The sequence below is a fragment of the Agelaius tricolor genome, unplaced genomic scaffold (genome assembly GCF_023055355.1).
Source record: "Agelaius tricolor isolate 1412-34295 unplaced genomic scaffold, bAgeTri1.0.p SCAF_15, whole genome shotgun sequence".
NCBI lineage: Eukaryota > Metazoa > Chordata > Aves > Passeriformes > Icteridae > Agelaius > Agelaius tricolor.
Window position 1 is genome coordinate 21922813 of NW_027269275.1, and position 22965 is coordinate 21945777.

Sequence of the window (22965 nt, forward strand, 5' to 3'; positions counted from 1 at the left end):
TTTCAGGGCTTTTAAAAGATTTTGTTAGGGTATTTTAAGGGCTTTCTTAGTACTTTTAAGACTTGTTTGGGGGGGGATTTGGGTGTTCTTGGGGTTTTTTTAGGACTATTGAGGGTATGTGGAGGACTTTTTAGGGCTAGGGTATTTTTAGGGTTTTTGAGGAAATTTTTAGGTTTTTTAGGATCTTATCAGGGCATTTTAAGGATTTTGGGGTATTTTTGAGCTCTTTTTGGACTATTTAGGGTATATTTAGGGATTTCTAAAGGTTCTTTGGGGATTTTTAGGGGTTTTTTAAAAGTAGGATATTTCCAGTGTATTCTAACAGCATTCTGAGGCTGTTTTTAGGTTTTCATGGGGTTTTTAGGACATTTTGAAGATTAGGAGGTTTTCAGGGAATTTTTAGGTTTTTTTAGGGTCTTTTCATGGCACAACACATGGAGGCTGAGGGGCAGCTTGAGGGGCACTGTGGGGGCTTAAGGGTGACAGAGGCTGGGAGCTGAGGGAGGAACAGGGAGAGGGGACAGCGGGTGACACACAGAGATGCTGAGGGTGGCAGGGGCAGCTGTAGGATGACACAGAGAAGCTGGGGGCTGAGGGGCAAAGGAGAGGGGTCAAGGGTGACACACAGGAGCTGAGGGCTGGGGGGGCAGAGGGACCAGTTGAGGGGTAAAGGGACAGGGCTTGAGGGCTGGACAGTCCAGTGGAGATCAGGGGTGCACAGTACAGCTGTACCACCCCTCACCCCAGCCCTAACCTCAGCCTAAGCAGCCCCCCTAAAAACAGCCTTTTCCCCCAACAGCAGCACAACACAGCAGCCCTAACAGCGAGACCAGACAGCAACCCTCACACAGCAGCACAATGACAGAACCCTCAGAGGACAACAGACCCACTGCAGAAAGGTAGGGATGACATCTGTGGGCTAGACAGCAAGAGGTAGAGTTTGGAGACTGAGCATGTCTTTTTGAGTTTTTTTTTCCAGGACTTTTAAAGGTATTTAGGGGATTTTGGAAGGGACTTTTCTGGGACTACTTAGGGTGCTGTTGGGGCTTTTTCAAAGCCATTTTATGAGTCTTTAGCATATTTGGAAGATTATGGTCAGGGTCAGAGAAAACACCCTCCGAAAAGGCAGAGTTTTAGGACTGCAGTGGAATGCTTTAGAAAGGGGCCAGCAGTGGCACAGCGGGTTGGGTCCCACGCCGCCAGTCCGAAGGTTGTAAGTTTTAGACCCAGCTAAGTTGTTGTGGTTAGGGTTAGATGCTCTCAGCTTTGGTCTGGGAGAACTTCTGCACAGAAAAACTCACCCCCCGCGTTTCCCGACGCCAGTTTGCAGGAGGTGCTCGGCACTGCCAGGGCAGCCCGAGTTCTCGGCGCGGGCAGCTTTGCTCCCGGAGAAATCCTGCGCCGGCCCTCTTCCCCGTAAAGCCAAACTCAGCCCCGCTGCGCGTCGACGTCCGTTCGCAGGAGGCACGTGGCACTCCAAGGGCGGCAAGAGTTCTCGGCGTTGGCAGCCGTGGTCCGTGAGAAATCGTTCTCTGCGGTTTTGGAGGCCGAATCGCAGTTTTGCCCACGGGCACACAGAGAGGAAAGACGGTTAATTTCCTTAGAAAGGAAAGTCTGGCAGCCCATGGTTTAAGGGGCAGACGAAGGGCTGTGCAGGGGAAGGAACTCCTCACAGGACCTTTCTTCACCTCAAGCCCCACTCCAAGGTCTAGCAGCCCCCCGTGTGCGCAGCTGCTTTCAGAGGGTTACCCAGGCACACCCGCACAGGGAGCTGCTAGTCTAGAGGGGCTAACGGGGCATCCCAAGGGTCCCTCCAGGAACTATGGTCGGAGCATCCAGCACGGACTAGGGAGCAGCCAGACCCACCCGGGCACGGAGCATCACTTTGAGAAAATGCCAAGGGAAGAGCCCTTTTGCCAAGGGGCAGCATCTGAGCAGGCCAGGCAGCACGTGGGGTTCCAGGAGAGGGCTTTCAACTTTCCCCTTTTACTGTGTCAGTCCCTCCCCAGGGCCCCCAGACCCTCCACAGCACTCCCAGAAAGGAGAGGGGTTATTAGGAGAAAAAGGGTTTAGAAAAAAGGCAAAAAGCTTCCTTTTCCTTTATTTTTTGTGTTCAAACTGGGAGGGACTCTGCTTCCCCTGCAATTTTAATGGTCTCAGTTGAAAGAATCCCTGCCTTTTCTATGCTGTTTGGGGTGTTAATTGACAGAGAGTCCTCATTTTCTATTATTTTCCAGTTTAAGTAGAAGGGGAAAATATTGAAAATGTTTCTTATGGGTTTGAATTTAGGGTAGCCGGCCACTTTTTGTTGTCCTGAGGCCTAAATTGAGGGAGAAGCCCAGCTATCCCTCCATAAGAGTTTGAACTGAGGGAAAAATCCCTCTTTTTTCATCACTAGAGAGATTTAAAGTGATGAAAACCCCTCTTTTCCCAGTACTTAAGGAGAATAAATCAAAGGGCAGAAGCTATTTATTTGCTATTGTATTAGTTTCAGTAGAGGTAACTGCCCCATTTCCTCTGTTTAAGGGGTGCACTGGAAGGAAGCTCTGCCTTTTTCAGCATTTTAAGGGTTTAAAACTACATTTCAGGGCCCTTCTTTCTGTGCCGTAGGACCAAGTACCTCAGAGCAGGGTGAGCCTGGCATGCACTTAACCCTTACACTGCCTGGGAAGCTTTTATTTTTCTTATTTTTACTTATAATGTAGATAGGCCTAATTAGAGGTCCCAAGGAGACTTAGACTATTCATATCATAAGCATTCTTCTCCACCCAGCTCAGTCACACGTGAAGTACTACTTAGTAGCCACTAAGGAATAATTATAAGTAAGTTAACAGCAAATTACCCAATTTATCTAGTTATGCTGCCTAAACAGAAAGTTATATTTCTTACCAGTTTTCTACCCTTTTACTCTAAGTAGTTGTTGCAAAAAAGAAAGTGCTGTTATTTTTCTGAAGAGTTTTCTTCTATAACAAGCCCTTTGCTCCCCTTGAATTTGAGTCAGAGGAGCCAAACAGCTGTAGCTTCTCTGAGGGCTTTTATGCCCGGTGGGATTCGCCCCCTCCCTTTTCCTGGGTGCCATGGGAACGAGAGGCGGGCACCATCAGGGGTATATTAACCCCAGCTTTTGCTGAGGGGGTTCATTCCCTCTCTGGGCTGTGCTAGGATAAGAGCTTTCCTCTCATTTCAGAGAAGAGGCTCTTTCAGCTTATCTTAGCTTGTTTTCAGTAGGTGCTTCTGGCCATCTAAAGCAACAGAGGCTTTGAAGATCCTGTGAAGAAAACAGCATAGAATACAGGGACTATTTAAGTTCACAATTTTGGGTTTTGTGTTTAGGGGTGGTAAAGTGCATTTGTAATTTCTGGTTTTGTTTGTATTTTGTTTTGTATTTTTTTTTTTAGGAAGAGCGCAGCTTCCAGAGGCTGCAGGTTGTGTCAGCTACAACACTTTTCAGCAGATTCATCATGTCACAAGAGGGATCTGCCTAGTGTCAAAGATGATGTTTGAGATTGAGGCTTCAGGTGAGTTGAGGATTGTGACTAGGAGAGGGAGGCTGAGCAGGTATCCAGTTAGGAGGTATTGTTGGGGGGGGTGGTTTTGAAGGCAGCAGGGTGAGAAAGGGTGATTATTTGAGGCCCCCCCCCACCCCAAGGCTTTTTAGAAGCCTAGCAGAGGCATTCACATGTCTTACAGCACACAAGGTCATCCACTGCACTCACAGGAATGCTATTTTACTTTGCCTTTCTCTAACCCATGTGCCACTCATAATAATGGCCACAGCCTTGGAATCAGGATGAAGCTGGAGCCTGAAGGAGCCAGGCACACTCAGGAGAGGGCAAGTATCTGACTTGCTGGGATTTGGCCCACATAACTCTGTACTCATACTTTGGTTTTGTTTTTCTTTATTGTAGCTGACCGAGAGGCTAACAGGCGATCATGGGGCCCTCCGAGGCAGACTCATTTCAGGTGCGGACCCACATCACCGATCATCCAAAAGATAAGTCAGGGCCACGGCCTGGAGATGGGATGATGGGAGAGCAGTGGGTTGGGAGTTCCTGGGACAGATTTAAAAATTAGCAGAGGGAAAAGTAATCTTCTCCAAGGGGCCTCTTAGGACAGCTAAAGGGAGAGGTTCTACTTTTGACAGCAGCTTTCAGGCAGGCAGCGCAGAACAGTTCCGGTCCATGTCGTGTTGTCCGGTGTATCATGTTACCTAGTGTGTCTTTGGGGTCCCTTTTGACTTTTCCCCTCGAGACCCTCACCACAAGCATAATGCGTTGTGTTTGTTGTCCCCCTGTTTGTCACGTTCCGTGTCACGGGTGTCTGCACATATTTGTGCCGGAGCTGCTCTGCCCTGCCCTGCCGCATAGCCCGCTGCAACAGGACAAGTCCCAGGGACTTGCAGTTTGTGGGGTGTTGCCAGACTCTAGATGATATTCCTAGACAGACAGAAGATATTTGGAGCTGTGAAGTTATCCCACAGCCCTTTGACTTTTGTCCTCACTTTCTTTCAGATGCAGAAGGATAAAATCCAGGGCAAAATCCATCCACCCATCCTGAGTGAGGAGGTTCCCCCGAGCAGGTCAGTCACTGTTTGTCTCTGCAGGGGGAGTGTAAAGTGTGACTTTGTTACAGCACTGTTCTTTTTCTTTTCAGGAGGTAAAGCTGGGTATCAGCAGTCAAGATGAGGTGGGCAAGGTGAGCATTGAGTAGCATCCAGAAGCAGTTGTTATTGCTCCAGTCTCATTTTCCGGTGCAACTCTAAGCATCTGTTCCCGTTTCTGCGCTTTAGGCAATCCACTCGGAGTACGCCGAGCCCCAGTCACCAACCGGCCGACGCACCAGGTGCGCCGCTCTCCCCAGCCCTGCGGAAGAATCACGGGACTCGTTGATGAAGCCTCTGCCTTTTCTATTTAAAGGTGTCACCAGGGTAGCCTTGGGCACGGGCCGAGGAGTCAGGAGTCACGGTGAGTCGGGGAAGTAGGGAGGAGGAGCTAGGGTCCGCTCAGGTTTCAGCAATGCCACATGACCTCGTCTCCTTTTAACCCAGGCTTACCCCCGTGACAATGGCATCAGCCTCGGAGCGTGGCCGAAGGGTGCGGCCCCAGGAGCTGGGCATTCTTAGGAGAACGGTGAGTAGCAGAATTGTTGGGTTTTGGTCAGTTTGCTGCAGAGATCATGCATTGATATTTGAATTTCTTTCATGTAGCTGACTAAGAAACAACAGGGAGTTGTTGAACAACAGTGCCAGCAGGAACTTCCCAGATGTTGAGGCTGCCTTCTTTTGCACCTGACATGGATAGGCATCCCCAGATGTCCGAGAGATAAGTAGAGGGCTACAACCCACAGAGGGGATGAAAGCGGGGCGCAAGGCAGGGACCCACCGGGAGGGGTTTTTGAGTCTTCTTTGGAGATGGGGGTGTCCATGAAGCGGACACCTTAGGCCCCATAAAAGGAAAGCCTGACTTTTCATCACAGTGCTGAGGTGTGCAGGGCAGAGCAGTCCCGGTGTGTATCGTGTCACTTGTCTTTTGTGTATTATGTGTTGTTTGCATATGTCATATCTTTTACCTTAGGCCTTGGTGGGGCCTGTCAGAAACCCTGGCATCATTGTTAGCATCTGTGATCTCTGCATTCCTTGGCCTGGCACCCATGCCATAGAACTTTTGACTCGGGAGCTCAGACAGGCATCAGACTCTCTTGTGTCTTTAGAAGCATCCGGTCAGCTGTCTTTTCAGGTCTTGTTCTGAGCTGTATGGACAGCTATGTCCCGCCAGGATCCATTATGGCGGACTAGGACTCGAAAGAACATGAGGGCAGGTAGAGGCTTCTGGCTGTATGATTCTTGGGCATCCATCTTTGCAGTTCTTGGAATAAATCATTCGGTTAGCATCTTTTTCCTCCAGGTTTCTCTGAGCCTCATCAGCTCACCATCGGTCTCACCTCGGTCATCTCCTTTTGCATCTTCTCAGTCCTCGCAGCCATTTTCCTTGCCAGGAGATTTCTGTCCGTGTCGTGTTCCCGTTGTTTGTCACGTCCTGTCCCGTGTCACGGGTGTCTGCACACATTTGTGCCGGAGCTGCTCTGCCTTGCCGCATAGCCTGGTGCAATAGGAGAAGTCCCGGGGACTTGAAGTTTGTAATGCGGGGTGTAGTTGGACTCTAGATGGACACAAGATATCTGGAGCTCTTAAGTTATCCTGCAACAGTTTGACTCTTGTCCTAACTTTTTTTTCAGATTCAGATGGATTAAATCTGTGCCAGAGGGCCCCATCCCGGGTGAGTAGTTTCCCCCGAGCAGGTGAGGCACCATTTGTCTCTGCAACAGAAGTGTATGTGGTGACTCTGTTACAGCTCTGTTCTTTGTCTTTCTTTTTAGGAACTAAGTCTGGATACCAGCAGTCAAGGTGAGCAGTGGAGAGAAGTAGCTGTTATTGCTCCAGTCTCAGTTTCTGGTGCTGCTCTAAGCTTCCATTCTCTTTTTTGTGCTTTAGGCAATCCACTCGGAGCCTGCCAAGCCCCTGTCACCAGCCCGCCGATGCACTGGGTTCCCCGCACGTGTGAGCCCTGCGGATGCATTACAGGACCTGGTGATGAAACCCTGAACTCTTCTATTTAAAGGTGCCATCCAGGTGGCCTTCAGCAGCTGCCGAGGAGTTGCGGTGAGTAGGGGAAGTAGGGAGGAGGAGCCAGGTTCCACTCAGGCTTCAGCCATGCCAAATCACCTCCTCTCCTCTTAACCCAGGCACCCCCTGTGACGACAGCCTCGGTCTCCGAGCGTGCCCGAAGCGTGCGGCCCAAGCAGCTGAGCATTCTTAGGAGCAGGGTGAGTAGCAGACTTGTGGGGTTTTGGCCGATGGGCTGCCAAGATCGGGCACTGATGTTTGGTTTTTTTTAATACAGCTGTCTAAGAGACACCAGCCCGGTGCCAGCAGGACCTTCCTGGCTGACAAGGTGGCCTTTCTTCACACCTGAGACGGCATCCCCAGCTGTGCGAGAGATAAGTAGAGGGCCACGACCCACAGAGGTAATGAAAGCAGGGTGCTGGTTTGGGAATTACTGGGAGGGGTTTTTGAGTCTGCTTTGGAGGTGGGGGGTGTCCATGAAGCGGCCCCTTAGGCCCCATAAAAGGAAAGCCTGACTTTTCATCACAGTGCTGAGGTATGCAGGGCAGAGCAGTCCCGGTGTGTATCGTGTCACTTGTCTTTTGTGTATTATGTGTTGTTTGCATATGTCATGTCTTTTACCTTAGGCCTTGGTGGGGCCTGTCAGAAACCCTGGCATCATTGTTAGCATCTGTGATCTCTGCATTCCTTGGCCTGGCACCCATGCCATAGAACTTTTGACTCGGGAGCTCAGACAGGCATCAGACTCTCTTGTGTCTTTAGAAGCATCCGGTCAGCTGTCTTTTCAGGTCTTGTTCTGAGCTGTATGGACAGCTATGTCCCGCCAGGATCCATTAAGGCGGACTAGGACTCGAAAGAACATGAGGGCAGGTAGAGGCTTCTGACTGTAGGATTCTCGGGCATCCATTTTTTCAGTTCTTGGAATAAATCATTCAGTTAGCATCTTCTTCCTTCAGTGTTTTCTGAGCCTCGTCAGCTTGCCATCGGTCTCACCTCGGTCATCTCATTTGGCATCTTCTCAGTCCTTGCAGTCATCCTTCTTGCCCAGAGATTTCTGTCTGTGTTGTGTGCCCATTGTTTGTCGTGTCCTGTCTGTCCCGTGTCACGGGTGTCTGCACACATTTGTGCCGGAGCTGCTCTGCCCTGCCACATAGCCTGGTGTAATAGGAGAAGCCCCGGGGAGTTGAAGGTTGTAATGTGGGCTGTACTTGGACTCTAGATGCTATTCCTATATTGACCTAAGGTGTTTGTAGCTTTTGAGTTATCGTGCAGGTGTTTGACATATGTTCTAACTTTCTTTCAGGTGCAGATGCATTGCATCCATGGCAGAGCCCCCCATCCTGGGTGAGGGGGTTCCCACAAGCAGGTCAGTCACCATTTGTCTGTGCAGGGGGAGTGTCAAGTGTGACCCTATTACAGCGCTGTTTTTTGTCTTTATTTTTAGGAAGTATAGCTGGATCCCAGCAGTCAAGTTCAAGAGAGCAAGGTGAGCAGTAGCCTTTCTTGTTGCTGAGGTCTGAATTCTAAGGGGGCAAGTCTAAGTCTCCATTCTCATTTTTGTGCCTTAGGCAATCCACTCGGAGCACGCCAAGCTCCCATCCCCACCTGGCCGACGGACCGAATTTTCCACCCTGATGAGCCCCGTCTTCCGGGTAGCAGTCAGGAACCACCGAGGAGTTGCGGTGAGTCAGGGAAGTAGGGAGGAGGACCGAGGGTCCAGTCAGTTTTCAGCAATGCCACATCACCTCCTGTCTTCTTAACCCAGGCGTACCCCACGACGACGGCGTTGGCCTCCAAGCGTTCCCGAAGCGTGCGACCGGAGGAGCCGGGCCTTCTTAGGAGAAGGGTGAGTAGCAGACTTGTGGGGTTTTGGCCGATGAGCTGCCAAGATCAGGCACTGATGTTTGGTTTTCTTTAATATAGCTGTCTAAGAGACACCAGCCCGGTGCCAGCAGCAACTTCCCAGCCGGCGAGGCGGCCTTTCTTCGCACCCGACACGGACCGGCATCCCCAGCTGTCCGAGAGATAAGTAGAGGGCTCCGACCCACAGAGGGGATGAAAGCGAGGTGCTGGGTTGGGACTCCTGGGATCGGGGAGGGGAGGTCTTGAGTTGGCTCTGGAGATGAGAGTAGCCAAGAATTGGCCCCTTAGGCCCCCTAAAAGCAAAATCTCACTTTGGATCACAGTGCTGAGGTGCACAGGGCAGAGCAGTCCCGGTGTGTATCGTGTCACTTGTCTACCGTGCATTATGTCTTGTTTGGGTGTCTCATGTCTTTTATCTTAGCCCTTTGAGGGGCCTATCAGAAACCTCGGCAGTATTCTTAGCAGCCACGATCTCCACGTTTCTTTGGCCCGGCACCCAGGCCATAAAACTTTTGACTCGGGAGCTCAGACAGGCATCAGAATTGCAACTCTTTGTAAGCATCCAGTCAGATGTCTTTTCAGGTCTCGTTCTGAGCTGTATGGACAGCTGCACCCTGCAAGGTTCTATTATGGTGGATTAGGACTTGTAAGAATGTGAGGGCAGGTAGAGGCTTCTGACCGTAGGGCTCCTGTGCATTCATCTATGCAGTTCTTGGACTAAAACATTCAGTTTAGCATCTTCCTTCTCCAGGGCACTCTGAGCCTTATCAGCTCGCCATCGGTCTGTCTTACCTCGGTCATCTCATTTGGCATCTTCTCAGTCCTCGCAGTCATCCTTCTTGCCTAGAGATTTCTGTCCGTGTCTTGTGCCCATTGTTTGTCGCGTCCCGTGTCACGGGTGTCAGCACACGCATTTGTGCCGGAGCTGCTCTGCCCTGCCGCATAGCCTGGTGTAATAGGAGAAGCCCCGGGGAGTTGAAAGTTGTAATGTGGGCTGTACTTGGACTCTAGATGGTATTCCTAGGTTGACATAAGGTGTTTGCAGCTTTTGAGTTATCGTGCATGTGTTTGACATATGTTCTACCTTTCTTTCAGGTGCAGATGAATTACATCTGTGGCAGAGGGTTAGGGTTACGAGGTGCCAGGCCTTCTTAGGAGAACGGTGAGTAGCAGACTTGTGTGGTTTTGGCCGATGTGGTGCCAAGGTCAGGCGTTGATGTTTGTTTGGTTTTCTTTAATATAGCTGTCTAAGTGACAACAGCCCGGTGACAGCACAACTTCCCAGCCGGCGAGGCGGCCTTTCTTCGCACCCGACACGGACCGGCGTCCCCAGATGTCCGAGAGATAAGTAGAGGGCTCCGACCCACAGAGGGGATGAAAGCGAGGTGCTGGGTCGGCACTCCTGGGATGGGGGAGGTTTTGAGTTGGCTCTGGAGACGAGGGTAGCCAAGAAGTGGTCCCTTAGGCCCCCTAAAAGCAAAATCTCACTTTTGATCACCGTGCTGAGGTGAGCAGGGCAGAGCAGTCCCGGTGTGTATTGTGTCACTTGTCTGTTGTGCATTATGTCTTGTTTAGCTGTCTCATGTCTTTTATCTTAGCCCTTTGAGGGGCCTACCAGAAACCTTGGCACCAGTCTTAGCATCTGTGCTCTCAGCGTTCCTTGGCCTGGCACCCATGCCATAGAACTTTTGACTCGGGAGTTCAGACTCTCATCTCTTTTTATAAGCATCCAGTCAGCTGTTTTTTCAGGTCTTGTTCTGAGCTGTATGGACAGCTATACCCCGCCAGGATCCATTATGGCGGACTAGGACTTGAAAGAATGTGAGGGCAGGTAGAGGCTTCTGGCCGTAGGATTCTCGGGCATCCATCTTTGCAGTTCTTGGAATAAATCATTCAGTTAGCATCTTTTTCCTCCAGGGTTCTCTGAGCCTCATCAGCCCACCATCAGTTTCACCTCGGTCATCTCCTTTTGCATTCTCTCAGTCCTCACAGCCATTTTCCTTGCCAGGAGATTTCTGTCCGTGTCGCGTCCCCGTCGTCTGTCACGTCCCGTGTCACGGGTGTCAGCACACACATTTGTGCCGGAGCTGCGCTGCCCTGCCGCGTAGCCCGGTGCAATAGGAGAAGTCCCGGGGACTTGAAGTTTGTAATGTGGGGTGTAGTTGGACTCTAGATGGGATTTGTAGATGGACACAAGATATCTGGAGCTCTTAAGTTATCCTGCAACAGTTTGACTCTTGTCCTAACCTTTTTTCAGATTCAGATGGATTAAATCCGTGCCAGAGGGCCCCATCCCGGGTGAGGGGATTCCCCCAAGCAGGTGAGGCACTACTTGTTTCTGTAGAGGAAGCATAAATGGTGGCTGTTACAGCATTGTTCTTTGTCTCTCTTTTTAGGAAGTTAAAGCCGAGAGCAGCAGTCAAGGCCAAGTGGGCGAGGTGAGCATTGACTAGCGTACAGAAGCAATTGTTATTGCTGAGGTCTCAGTTTCTGGTGCAGCTTTAAGCATCTCTTTTTTTTTTTTTATTTTAGGTGGTCCGCTTGCAATCTATCCTAGCCGAGCATATCCGTGCCAGGTGGGTGCGAGCTTAAGGTATCGGTGTGGCATATTTGTCAGATTTGGGAGGTTGTGTTTTCACAGTATCTCAGCATGCTTTTCTGCTTTGTTACTTTGCAGGTGCTGTTGCTTCCCTAGGTACGCCAAGGAACAGAGGAGGGCAGGTGAGTCGGCATTTAGGCAGGCTGACTCATAGGTGAATGTTATGCAGCAGCATGCTAAGCATGTACCTTTTCTCTTTGCAGGTATCTTCTGGCCAGCCTCCGGAGTCAAATCAAGATTTGAGGTGAGCCGGGGCAGTGGTGCGGAGGAGTCCCGGGGATTACTGTTGTTGAGGGCAATAGTGACCTTTTCTGTTTTGTCTTAGGTACCCTGAGGAGGCTCTTACCCAAAGCTTAGAAACGGCAACACCGAAGCACACGCGGAGAACATATCAACGTCCACGTGCGACCGAGGATGGATTTTGTCCGCTCCTCTTCCAAAAGCTAAGTGTCGGTGCCAGCGGTTGGGAGAAGGGGAAAAACCTTTACTATCACAGGGGGCAATTTCACGTCAGCTTAGCGGAGAGGTCTGTAGCGGGACAGGCTCTCTGGAAGTAAAGGGAGAGGGTTTCTCCTCAGCCTCACCAGAGCCTTTGCCGGGCAGGGCAGTTCCAACCCATCTCCACGTTCTCGGGAACTTTGCGTCGTCCGCCTTCCTCGACTCGACGTCGTCACAGATCTTTCCCCCGAGGAGCTCGCCTTCAGGTCCGGAGCCACGGCCACGGTCACCCGGCAGTCGGCTTCCTTCTCTAGGCTCGCCGAGCCTCTCGAGCATCCTCTTAACTGCTTCGGCACTAACTTCTTTTAATGAGTTATGTTTCATCATCACGTGCCATCATCATAGGGCTTTCTTTCCTTTGGCATCATCGGCCTCTGGCTCATCTTGCGCTACGAATCTTGGGTCCATAAGTTGAAAGTGCTAGGCAGTTTACTCGTGTCTCTGTTATGCCATCCGTGTCTATGTTGTGTCGTCCGTGTTATGTAGTCTGTGTCTATTGTCTTCCGTGTCATAGGCCTTTGTTACATCTTGACGCTTTACAGGCACTATTTTGTGCCATATAGGCAGTATTTTACTCACATTCCTTCCCAGATATAGCTTATTCTGGCATCTTTACATTTTTACTCTTTGAGACAGGAAAGGATTACAAGATTTTCTCATCCATCTTCCTTCTCACTACCAGCTTTGGTAGTGCTTTTTTTTCCATGCCATTCTCTTGGACTTCTAGAGGGAGTGTCTTACACCCTCCTCAAGTGACTGCAGTTGTTCTGTAGGTTCCATCTTCTCAAAGGGTATGGGGCCCAACAATTAATCTTCCACAGAGTTATCTCAAGTCTTGGCTTATATTGCGTGTACCTATGTTGGCTTGTATTGCGTGTAGCTATATTGCATGTACCTTTGTTGGCTTATATTGTATAGGCTTATATTGTATATACTTATATTGCGTGTACCTGTGTTGGCTTGTATTGTGTGTAGCTATATTGCATGTACCTTTGTTGGCTTATATTGTATATACTTATATTGCGTGTACCTGTGTTGGCTTGTATTGTATAGGCTTATATTGTATATACTTATATTGCGTGTACCTGTGTCGGCTTATATTGTGTCTACTTACACTGTATGTACACTTGCACTGTATGCGTTTGCTTATATTGTATGTACTTATAATATACCACTTATGATTGGAGCTGCCCTGCCCTGGCATGTAGTCATAGTTAGGTAGAACAGTTGTAAAAACTTTACTGTTCATCTGTCTTTTATGGGATATTGGGTAGAAAATTTATTGGTCCAGAGTGGGGAAAATTCCTAGCTGTCAGCCACAAGTTGACCAATTCCTGTCGTCTCACAGGTCCTCGAGGCTACCGATTTCCCCAGAATCTACCATTCGACGTCAAGGAGCGGCAGCCAGAAGACGCGTCGAAGCACGTTCTTCAGCGTCTCGAGTAAGGGCCACAGCGAGCCTGTAAGCAGGAAGAGCGTGTGAGCGTGTGTGAGAGCACATGACTGTGTCTGTCTGTGTCCACTCGTCTCTGTGTGTGTGAGCACATGCTGACTAGTTTTAACCTTGTGTATGTGACTTTTGCTTTTCAGGTTTTGTAATTCATTTTTAAATTTAGAATAAAAAATCCCCAGCCGGGGGGTTTTTTTTTTTCCCCCCCGGCTGGGTTTTTTTTTCCTCGGTCCCGGTCGGTCTGAGAGGTGACGTTCATCGCCAAAGTTTGGGCACAGACCATCCAGGGACCGGGGTTTTCGTCAGGCAGGAGGATTTTTTTGGAGGCTCCCGGGACCCACGTTCCCGAGGAGCGGCTCGAATGCGTGCCGGGGGTTAGCAGAGAGGTTGAGGTGTGAGCGAGGGTGGGTTTGTGTGTAAGCTGAAGGAGGTGTGTGTGTGTGTATGTGTGTGTTGAAGGGTTGTAACCTTATATGACTTTTGCTTTTCAGGTTTTTCAAATCATTTTTAAATTTAGAATAAAAAATCCCCAGCCGGGGGGTTTTTTTTTTTTTCCCCCCCGGCTGGGTTTTTTTTTCCCGGGTCCCGGTCGGTCTGCGAGGCAACATTCATCACCAAAGTTTGGGCGCAGACCGTCCAGGGACCGGGGTTTTCGTCAGGCAGGAGGATTTTTTTGGAGGCTCCCGGGAACCGCGTTCCCGAGGAGCGGCGCGAATGCGTGCCGGGGGTTAGCAGAGCAGTTGAGGTGTGAGTCAGCGTGGGTTTGTGTGTAAGCTGAAGGAGGTGTGTGTGTGTGTATGTGTGTGTTGAAGGGTTGTAACCTTATATGACTTTTGCTTTTCAGGTTTTTCAAATCATTTTTAAATTTAGAATAAAAAATCCCCAGCCGGGGGGTTTTTTTTTTTTTCCCCCCCGGCTGGGTTTTTTTTTCCCGGGTCCCGGTCGGTCTGCGAGGCAACATTCATCACCAAAGTTTGGGCGCAGACCGTCCAGGGACCGGGGTTTTCGTCAGGCAGGAGGATTTTTTTGGAGGCTCCCGGGAACCGCGTTCCCGAGGAGCGGCGCGAATGCGTGCCGGGGGTTAGCAGAGAGGTTGAGGTGTGAGTCAGCGTGGGTTTGTGTGTAAGCTGAAGGAAGTGTGTGTGTGTTGAAGGGTTCTAGGGTTGTAACCTTATGACTTTTGCTTTTCAGGTTTTTCAAATCATTTTTAAATTTAGAATAAAAAATCCCCAGCCGGGGGTTTTTTTTTTTTTTCCCCCCCGGCTGGGTTTTTTTTTCCCGGGTCCCGGTCGGTCTGCGAGGCAACATTCATCACCAAAGTTTGGGCGCAGACCGTCCAGGGACCGGGGTTTTCATCAGGCAGGAGGATTTTTTGGAGGCACCCGGGAACCGTGTTCCTGAGGACCAATGATTGCTGGGGAGTAATTTAGCAGTTGTGATGGCAGTGATGGTGAGTTTGTGTGTAAGCTGAAGGGGGTGTTAATGGTAGATGAGTGTTGTTTTCTGTGTGCTTTTGTTGTTTTGGGTTTCCTGTAACAATAAATCAACATCTAATGAAAATAGAAAAAGGTTATTGCTTTGTGTTAATATGTGTATTGCTCTGTATTGCATTTGCCTTACCTGTTGCATTTTGCTGTGCTGCTCTGTATTGCTGCTCTGCATTTGCATTAACTGCTTCATTTTGCTGTATTGCTCTATATGTAAATTAGACTTTGACCAGTGTGTCTATGCATTGTATCTGCATTTGCACTTGTATACACTGTTTCCATGTATTTTGCTGATGTATAAATAAAAGCATTCTTTCAATAAAGTTGAGTCACCCTTAATAAAGATACCCCCTGCCCTTCCTTTCCCCACCGTGGCTCCTGTCTTTTTTTGGTGTGGTTTTGTCATTTCTTTCCACTGTATTTCTTCCTTTTGCTCCTCACTTTACTGTTCTATTTCTAACTTAACTTCCATCTATCTCTAACCCTTTGTTTCTGTTTTCTTTATCACTGTCAATCTCAGTCTTCTTGCTTCTTTTTCTCTGTGTTCTCCTTTTCCTTGTTTTGTGTTTTTTTGCTCTTAGTCTTTTCCTTTTTCACCCTACTCCTAAGTTTTCACTTTCACTCTAATCCTAACCACTTTCCTTTCCCTCTAACTCCTGTCCTTCTTCAGTTCTCCCACCCTCCTTTTCCTGTCTCACTCTGTCTTCCTGTTTTATTTTCTTCTGTCTTTTCCTCTCTGTCTCCTCTCCCTCTCTGTCTTTCCCTCTGTCTGTTCTCTCCTCCTCTCTTCTTTCTCTGTCTTTGTCCCTGTTCTCTCCTCTTCTCTCTGTCTTTTCTCCTCTCCCTCTATTTTTCCAACTCTTTGCTTCTCTCTTTTCTCTTTGCTTCTCTCTCTCCTTCTTCCCCCCCCTCTGTCTCTCTCCTTCTCTTTTCTCCTCTCCCTCTCTTTTTTCCAACTCTTTGCTTCTCTCTTTTCTCTTTGCTTCTCTCTCTTTTCTCTCCTTCTTCCCCCCCCTCTGTCTCTCTCCTTCTCTCTTCTCTCTCTCCTTCTCTCTTCTCTCTCTCTCTTCTCTCTCTCCTTCTCCTTTCTCTCTCTCTCTCCCTCCTTCTCCTTTCTCTCTCTCTCTCTCCTTCCTTGTCTTTCTAACTTTGTTTTCCTTTCTAGCTTTAGATTAAAAAAGCAGCAGTAGAAACTTTCAGGCTCCCTGGGAGTAAAAAAAGAAAAAAAAAAATTAAAAAACCAAACCATTTACTCCCCGGGAGCCTGAAATTTCCTACTGCTGCACCAGACATATAGTTTTTCTTCTTTTTACTATATACAGTATATAGGGACCCCTCCCACCCCAGGTGCCAGTAATCAGTAGCCATCAGGCAAACCCCACCCCCATGGCTGCCCCCCTCACCAGACCCACCCCCCTGCTAGCCAGCACCCCACCCCATGCCATTTACATATAGATCGTGCACTCACAGCGCCACCTGCCGTTTACTCGCGAGTACTGCACTCACAGCGCCACCTGCTGCTCGCCGGCCGGTACTGCACGCACAGCGCCACCTGCTGCTCGCCGGCCGGTACTGCACGCACAGCGCCACCTGCTGCTTGCCGGCCGGTACTCCATGCACAGCGCCACCTGCCGCTTACCCCGCAGTACTGCACCCGCGGCGCGCCCCGATGACGTCACCAGCGCGACACACCCCAGAAAGGACCCCAGTGCGCAGGCGTCCCCCCCCAATCGCCCGATCGAAACGGCACCCCCCACCCCGCACCCCCCGGACCCCCGCGCGCCCCGCCGCCGGCCCCACACAAACCGGAACGCCATTCCAGCCCCACCTGACCCGCAAAAACTGCGCAAAACCCCCCCAAAACCCCGAAAAAAAATCCCGGTCCCGGCGGCCGCCATTTTGCCGCAAATGACGTCACCCGGCCCGCCGCCATATTGTCCCCCGTACCACGTGACCCCCCCTCGCGGCCGCCATCTTGCCCCCCCGCACCACGTGACCCCCCGCGGCCGCCATTTTGCTGCCGTAAATGACGTCACCCCGCACGGCCGCCATTTTGCCGTAAATGACGTCACTCCGTATGGCCGCCATCTTGACCCCCGCGGCCGCCATATTGCCGTAAATGACGTCACCCCCCGCGGCCGCCATATTGCCGTAAATGACGTCACAGAGCACTCGCCGCCATCTTGTCTCTCAGGTCACGTGACCCCTGGCGGCCGCCATCTTGGCTGCCGTACCACGTGACCCCCTGGACGCCGCCATGTTGTACGACACCACGTGACCCCATGGGCGCCGCCATCTTGGATGACATCACAGAGCCGCCATCTTGGTTTCCGATCACGTGACCGCCGCCATCTTGATCACCGGTCACATGACCCCCTGGGCGCCGCCATATTGGACGCCACCACGTGACCGTACGGGCGCCGCCATCTTGGATGACATCACAGTGCCCGCCATCTTGGTCCCCGGTCACGTGACCGCATGGGCGCCGCCATCTTGATGACATCACAGAGTCCGCCATCTTGCCTCCCCGGTCACGTGACCGTATGGGCGCCGCCATCTTGACGCGTCATCACGACGTCACGGCGGCCGCCATCTTGGTCCCCGATCACGTGACCGCCTGGCCGCCGCCATCTTGTTGCCGTAAATGACGTCACCCCCACGGCCGCCATCTTGCCGTAAATGACGTCACCGGCCGCCATCTTGTCGTAAATGACGTCACAGAGCACTCGCCGTCATCCCGGCTGTCGAGTCACGTGACCCCCGGTCGCCGCCATCTTGGTCCCCAGTCACGTGACCGCCGCCATCTTGGTCCCTAGTCACATGACCCCATGGGGGCCGCCATCTTGGTTCCCTACCACGTGACCATACAGGGGCCGCCATCTTGATGACTCATCATGACGTCACCGCGGGTTAGGGTTAGGGTTAGGGTTAGGGTTAGGGTTAGGGTTAGGGTTAGGGTTAGGGTTAGGGTTAGGGTTAGGGTTAGGGTTAGGGTTAGGGTTAGGGTTAGGGTTAGGGTTAGGGTTAGGGTTAGGGTTAGGGTTAGGGTTAGGGTTAGGGTTAGGGTTAGGGTTAGGGTTAGGGTTAGGGTTAGGGTTAGGGTTAGGGTTAGGGTTAGGGTTAGGGTTAGGGTTAGGGTTAGGGTTAGGGTTAGGGTTAGGGTTAGGGTTAGGGTTAGGGTTAGGGTTAGGGTTAGGGTTAGGGTTAGGGTTAGGGTTAGGGTTAGGGTTAGGGTTAGGGTTAGGGTTAGGGTTAGGGTTAGGGTTAGGGTTAGGGTTAGGGTTAGGGTTAGGGTTAGGGTTAGGGTTAGGGTTAGGGTTAGGGTTAGGGTTAGGGTTAGGGTTAGGGTTAGGGTTAGGGTTAGGGTTAGGGTTAGGGTTAGGGTTAGGGTTAGGGTTAGGGTTAGGGTTAGGGTTAGGGTTAGGGTTAGGGTTAGGGTTAGGGTTAGGGTTAGGGTTAGGGTTAGGGTTAGGGTTAGGGTTAGGGTTAGGGTTAGGGTTAGGGTTAGGGTTAGGGTTAGGGTTAGGGTTAGGGTTAGGGTTAGGGTTAGGGTTAGGGTTAGGGTTAGGGTTAGGGTTAGGGTTAGGGTTAGGGTTAGGGTTAGGGTTAGGGTTAGGGTTAGGGTTAGGGTTAGGGTTAGGGTTAGGGTTAGGGTTAGGGTTAGGGTTAGGGTTAGGGTTAGGGTTAGGGTTAGGGTTAGGGTTAGGGTTAGGGTTAGGGTTAGGGTTAGGGTTAGGGTTAGGGTTAGGGTTAGGGTTAGGGTTAGGGTTAGGGTTAGGGTTAGGGTTAGGGTTAGGGTTAGGGTTAGGGTTAGGGTTAGGGTTAGGGTTAGGGTTAGGGTTAGGGTTAGGGTTAGGGTTAGGGTTAGGGTTAGGGTTAGGGTTAGGGTTAGGGTTAGGGTTAGGGTTAGGGTTAGGGTTAGGGTTAGGGTTAGGGTTAGGGTTAGGGTTAGGGTTAGGGTTAGGGTTAGGGTTAGGGTTAGGGTTAGGGTTAGGGTTAGGGTTAGGGTTAGGGTTAGGGTTAGGGTTAGGGTTAGGGTTAGGGTTAGGGTTAGGGTTAGGGTTAGGGTTAGGGTTAGGGTTAGGGTTAGGGTTAGGGTTAGGGTTAGGGTTAGGGTTAGGGTTAGGGTTAGGGTTAGGGTTAGGGTTAGGGTTAGGGTTAGGGTTAGGGTTAGGGTTAGGGTTAGGGTTAGGGTTAGGGTTAGGGTTAGGGTTAGGGTTAGGGTTAGGGTTAGGGTTAGGGTTAGGGTTAGGGTTAGGGTTAGGGTTAGGGTTAGGGTTAGGGTTAGGGTTAGGGTTAGGGTTAGGGTTAGGGTTAGGGTTAGGGTTAGGGTTAGGGTTAGGGTTAGGGTTAGGTTAGGGTTAGGGTTAGGGTTAGGGTTAGGGTTAGGGTTAGGGTTAGGGTTAGGGTTAGGGTTAGGGTTAGGGTTAGGGTTAGGGTTAGGGTTAGGGTTAGGGTTAGGGTTAGGGTTAGGGTTAGGGTTAGGGTTAGGGTTAGGGTTAGGGTTAGGGTTAGGGTTAGGGTTAGGGTTAGGGTTAGGGTTAGGGTTAGGGTTAGGGTTAGGGTTAGGGTTAGGGTTAGGGTTAGGGTTAGGGTTAGGGTTAGGGTTAGGGTTAGGGTTAGGGTTAGGGTTAGGGTTAGGGTTAGGGTTAGGGTTAGGGTTAGGGTTAGGGTTAGGGTTAGGGTTAGGGTTAGGGTTAGGGTTAGGGTTAGGGTTAGGGTTAGGGTTAGGGTTAGGGTTAGGGTTAGGGTTAGGGTTAGGGTTAGGGTTAGGGTTAGGGTTAGGGTTAGGGTTAGGGTTAGGGTTAGGGTTAGGGTTAGGGTTAGGGTTAGGGTTAGGGTTAGGGTTAGGGTTAGGGTTAGGGTTAGGGTTAGGGTTAGGGTTAGGGTTAGGGTTAGGGTTAGGGTTAGGGTTAGGGTTAGGGTTAGGGTTAGGGTTAGGGTTAGGGTTAGGGTTAGGGTTAGGGTTAGGGTTAGGGTTAGGGTTAGGGTTAGGGTTAGGGTTAGGGTTAGGGTTAGGGTTAGGGTTAGGGTTAGGGTTAGGGTTAGGGTTAGGGTTAGGGTTAGGGTTAGGGTTAGGGTTAGGGTTAGGGTTAGGGTTAGGGTTAGGGTTAGGGTTAGGGTTAGGGTTAGGGTTAGGGTTAGGGTTAGGGTTAGGGTTAGGGTTAGGGTTAGGGTTAGGGTTAGGGTTAGGGTTAGGGTTAGGGTTAGGGTTAGGGTTAGGGTTAGGGTTAGGGTTAGGGTTAGGGTTAGGGTTAGGGTTAGGGTTAGGGTTAGGGTTAGGGTTAGGGTTAGGGTTAGGGTTAGGGTTAGGGTTAGGGTTAGGGTTAGGGTTAGGGTTAGGGTTAGGGTTAGGGTTAGGGTTAGGGTTAGGGTTAGGGTTAGGGTTAGGGTTAGGGTTAGGGTTAGGGTTAGGGTTAGGGTTAGGGTTAGGGTTAGGGTTAGGGTTAGGGTTAGGGTTAGGGTTAGGGTTAGGGTTAGGGTTAGGGTTAGGGTTAGGGTTAGGGTTAGGGTTAGGGTTAGGGTTAGGGTTAGGGTTAGGGTTAGGGTTAGGGTTAGGGTTAGGGTTAGGGTTAGGGTTAGGGTTAGGGTTAGGGTTAGGGTTAGGGTTAGGGTTAGGGTTAGGGTTAGGGTTAGGGTTAGGGTTAGGGTTAGGGTTAGGGTTAGGGTTAGGGTTAGGGTTAGGGTTAGGGTTAGGGTTAGGGTTAGGGTTAGGGTTAGGGTTAGGGTTAGGGTTAGGGTTAGGGTTAGGGTTAGGGTTAGGGTTAGGGTTAGGGTTAGGGTTAGGGTTAGGGTTAGGGTTAGGGTTAGGGTTAGGGTTAGGGTTAGGGTTAGGGTTAGGGTTAGGGTTAGGGTTAGGGTTAGGGTTAGGGTTAGGGTTAGGGTTAGGGTTAGGGTTAGGGTTAGGGTTAGGGTTAGGGTTAGGGTTAGGGTTAGGGTTAGGGTTAGGGTTAGGGTTAGGGTTAGGGTTAGGGTTAGGGTTAGGGTTAGGGTTAGGGTTAGGGTTAGGGTTAGGGTTAGGGTTAGGGTTAGGGTTAGGGTTAGGGTTAGGGTTAGGGTTAGGGTTAGGGTTAGGGTTAGGGTTAGGGTTAGGGTTAGGGTTAGGGTTAGGGTTAGGGTTAGGGTTAGGGTTAGGGTTAGGGTTAGGGTTAGGGTTAGGGTTAGGGTTAGGGTTAGGGTTAGGGTTAGGGTTAGGGTTAGGGTTAGGGTTAGGGTTAGGGTTAGGGTTAGGGTTAGGGTTAGGGTTAGGGTTAGGGTTAGGGTTAGGGTTAGGGTTAGGGTTAGGGTTAGGGTTAGGGTTAGGGTTAGGGTTAGGGTTAGGGTTAGGGTTAGGGTTAGGGTTAGGGTTAGGGTTAGGGTTAGGGTTAGGGTTAGGGTTAGGGTTAGGGTTAGGGTTAGGGTTAGGGTTAGGGTTAGGGTTAGGGTTAGGGTTAGGGTTAGGGTTAGGGTTAGGGTTAGGGTTAGGGTTAGGGTTAGGGTTAGGGTTAGGGTTAGGGTTAGGGTTAGGGTTAGGGTTAGGGTTAGGGTTAGGGTTAGGGTTAGGGTTAGGGTTAGGGTTAGGGTTAGGGTTAGGGTTAGGGTTAGGGTTAGGGTTAGGGTTAGGGTTAGGGTTAGGGTTAGGGTTAGGGTTAGGGTTAGGGTTAGGGTTAGGGTTAGGGTTAGGGTTAGGGTTAGGGTTAGGGTTAGGGTTAGGGTTAGGGTTAGGGTTAGGGTTAGGGTTAGGGTTAGGGTTAGGGTTAGGGTTAGGGTTAGGGTTAGGGTTAGGGTTAGGGTTAGGGTTAGGGTTAGGGTTAGGGTTAGGGTTAGGGTTAGGGTTAGGGTTAGGGTTAGGGTTAGGGTTAGGGTTAGGGTTAGGGTTAGGGTTAGGGTTAGGGTTAGGGTTAGGGTTAGGGTTAGGGTTAGGGTTAGGGTTAGGGTTAGGGTTAGGGTTAGGGTTAGGGTTAGGGTTAGGGTTAGGGTTAGGGTTAGGGTTAGGGTTAGGGTTAGGGTTAGGGTTAGGGTTAGGGTTAGGGTTAGGGTTAGGGTTAGGGTTAGGGTTAGGGTTAGGGTTAGGGTTAGGGTTAGGGTTAGGGTTAGGGTTAGGGTTAGGGTTAGGGTTAGGGTTAGGGTTAGGGTTAGGGTTAGGGTTAGGGTTAGGGTTAGGGTTAGGGTTAGGGTTAGGGTTAGGGTTAGGGTTAGGGTTAGGGTTAGGGTTAGGGTTAGGGTTAGGGTTAGGGTTAGGGTTAGGGTTAGGGTTAGGGTTAGGGTTAGGGTTAGGGTTAGGGTTAGGGTTAGGGTTAGGGTTAGGGTTAGGGTTAGGGTTAGGGTTAGGGTTAGGGTTAGGGTTAGGGTTAGGGTTAGGGTTAGGGTTAGGGTTAGGGTTAGGGTTAGGGTTAGGGTTAGGGTTAGGGTTAGGGTTAGGGTTAGGGTTAGGGTTAGGGTTAGGGTTAGGGTTAGGGTTAGGGTTAGGGTTAGGGTTAGGGTTAGGGTTAGGGTTAGGGTTAGGGTTAGGGTTAGGGTTAGGGTTAGGGTTAGGGTTAGGGTTAGGGTTAGGGTTAGGGTTAGGGTTAGGGTTAGGGTTAGGGTTAGGGTTAGGGTTAGGGTTAGGGTTAGGGTTAGGGTTAGGGTTAGGGTTAGGGTTAGGGTTAGGGTTAGGGTTAGGGTTAGGGTTAGGGTTAGGGTTAGGGTTAGGGTTAGGGTTAGGGTTAGGGTTAGGGTTAGGGTTAGGGTTAGGGTTAGGGTTAGGGTTAGGGTTAGGGTTAGGGTTAGGGTTAGGGTTAGGGTTAGGGTTAGGGTTAGGGTTAGGGTTAGGGTTAGGGTTAGGGTTAGGGTTAGGGTTAGGGTTAGGGTTAGGGTTAGGGTTAGGGTTAGGGTTAGGGTTAGGGTTAGGGTTAGGGTTAGGGTTAGGGTTAGGGTTAGGGTTAGGGTTAGGGTTAGGGTTAGGGTTAGGGTTAGGGTTAGGGTTAGGGTTAGGGTTAGGGTTAGGGTTAGGGTTAGGGTTAGGGTTAGGGTTAGGGTTAGGGTTAGGGTTAGGGTTAGGGTTAGGGTTAGGGTTAGGGTTAGGGTTAGGGTTAGGGTTAGGGTTAGGGTTAGGGTTAGGGTTAGGGTTAGGGTTAGGGTTAGGGTTAGGGTTAGGGTTAGGGTTAGGGTTAGGGTTAGGGTTAGGGTTAGGGTTAGGGTTAGGGTTAGGGTTAGGGTTAGGGTTAGGGTTAGGGTTAGGGTTAGGGTTAGGGTTAGGGTTAGGGTTAGGGTTAGGGTTAGGGTTAGGGTTAGGGTTAGGGTTAGGGTTAGGGTTAGGGTTAGGGTTAGGGTTAGGGTTAGGGTTAGGGTTAGGGTTAGGGTTAGGGTTAGGGTTAGGGTTAGGGTTAGGGTTAGGGTTAGGGTTAGGGTTAGGGTTAGGGTTAGGGTTAGGGTTAGGGTTAGGGTTAGGGTTAGGGTTAGGGTTAGGGTTAGGGTTAGGGTTAGG

At 50.5% G+C, this 22965-nt stretch overlaps 3 long non-coding RNA genes across 9 annotated transcripts; all 3 read left to right on the forward strand.

Moving 5' to 3' along the window:
* The first annotated feature begins 4936 nt into the window (after positions 1-4936).
* Positions 4937-6506, forward strand: LOC139596569 (uncharacterized). Its single transcript, XR_011681352.1, has 3 exons — positions 4937-5129; positions 5207-6297; positions 6376-6506. It is a non-coding gene; the product is annotated as an uncharacterized lncRNA (long non-coding RNA).
* Positions 6507-6986: 480 nt separating this feature from the next.
* Positions 6987-8241, forward strand: LOC139596572 (uncharacterized). Its single transcript, XR_011681360.1, has 3 exons — positions 6987-7988; positions 8067-8108; positions 8191-8241. It is a non-coding gene; the product is annotated as an uncharacterized lncRNA (long non-coding RNA).
* A 1507-nt stretch (positions 8242-9748) lies between these two features.
* On the forward strand, positions 9749-14888 carry LOC139596570 (uncharacterized). 7 transcript variants are annotated; one of them, XR_011681358.1, is made up of 8 exons: positions 9749-10805; positions 10882-10923; positions 11018-11061; positions 11163-11206; positions 11288-11328; positions 11410-12373; positions 12931-13024; positions 13524-14888. It is a non-coding gene; the product is annotated as an uncharacterized lncRNA (long non-coding RNA). The 7 variants fall into 7 exon arrangements; XR_011681359.1 differs by having other exon boundaries at positions 9752-10805; positions 11410-11788; XR_011681354.1 differs by having other exon boundaries at positions 9750-10805; positions 12931-14888.
* The last annotated feature ends 8077 nt before the right edge of the window (positions 14889-22965 follow it).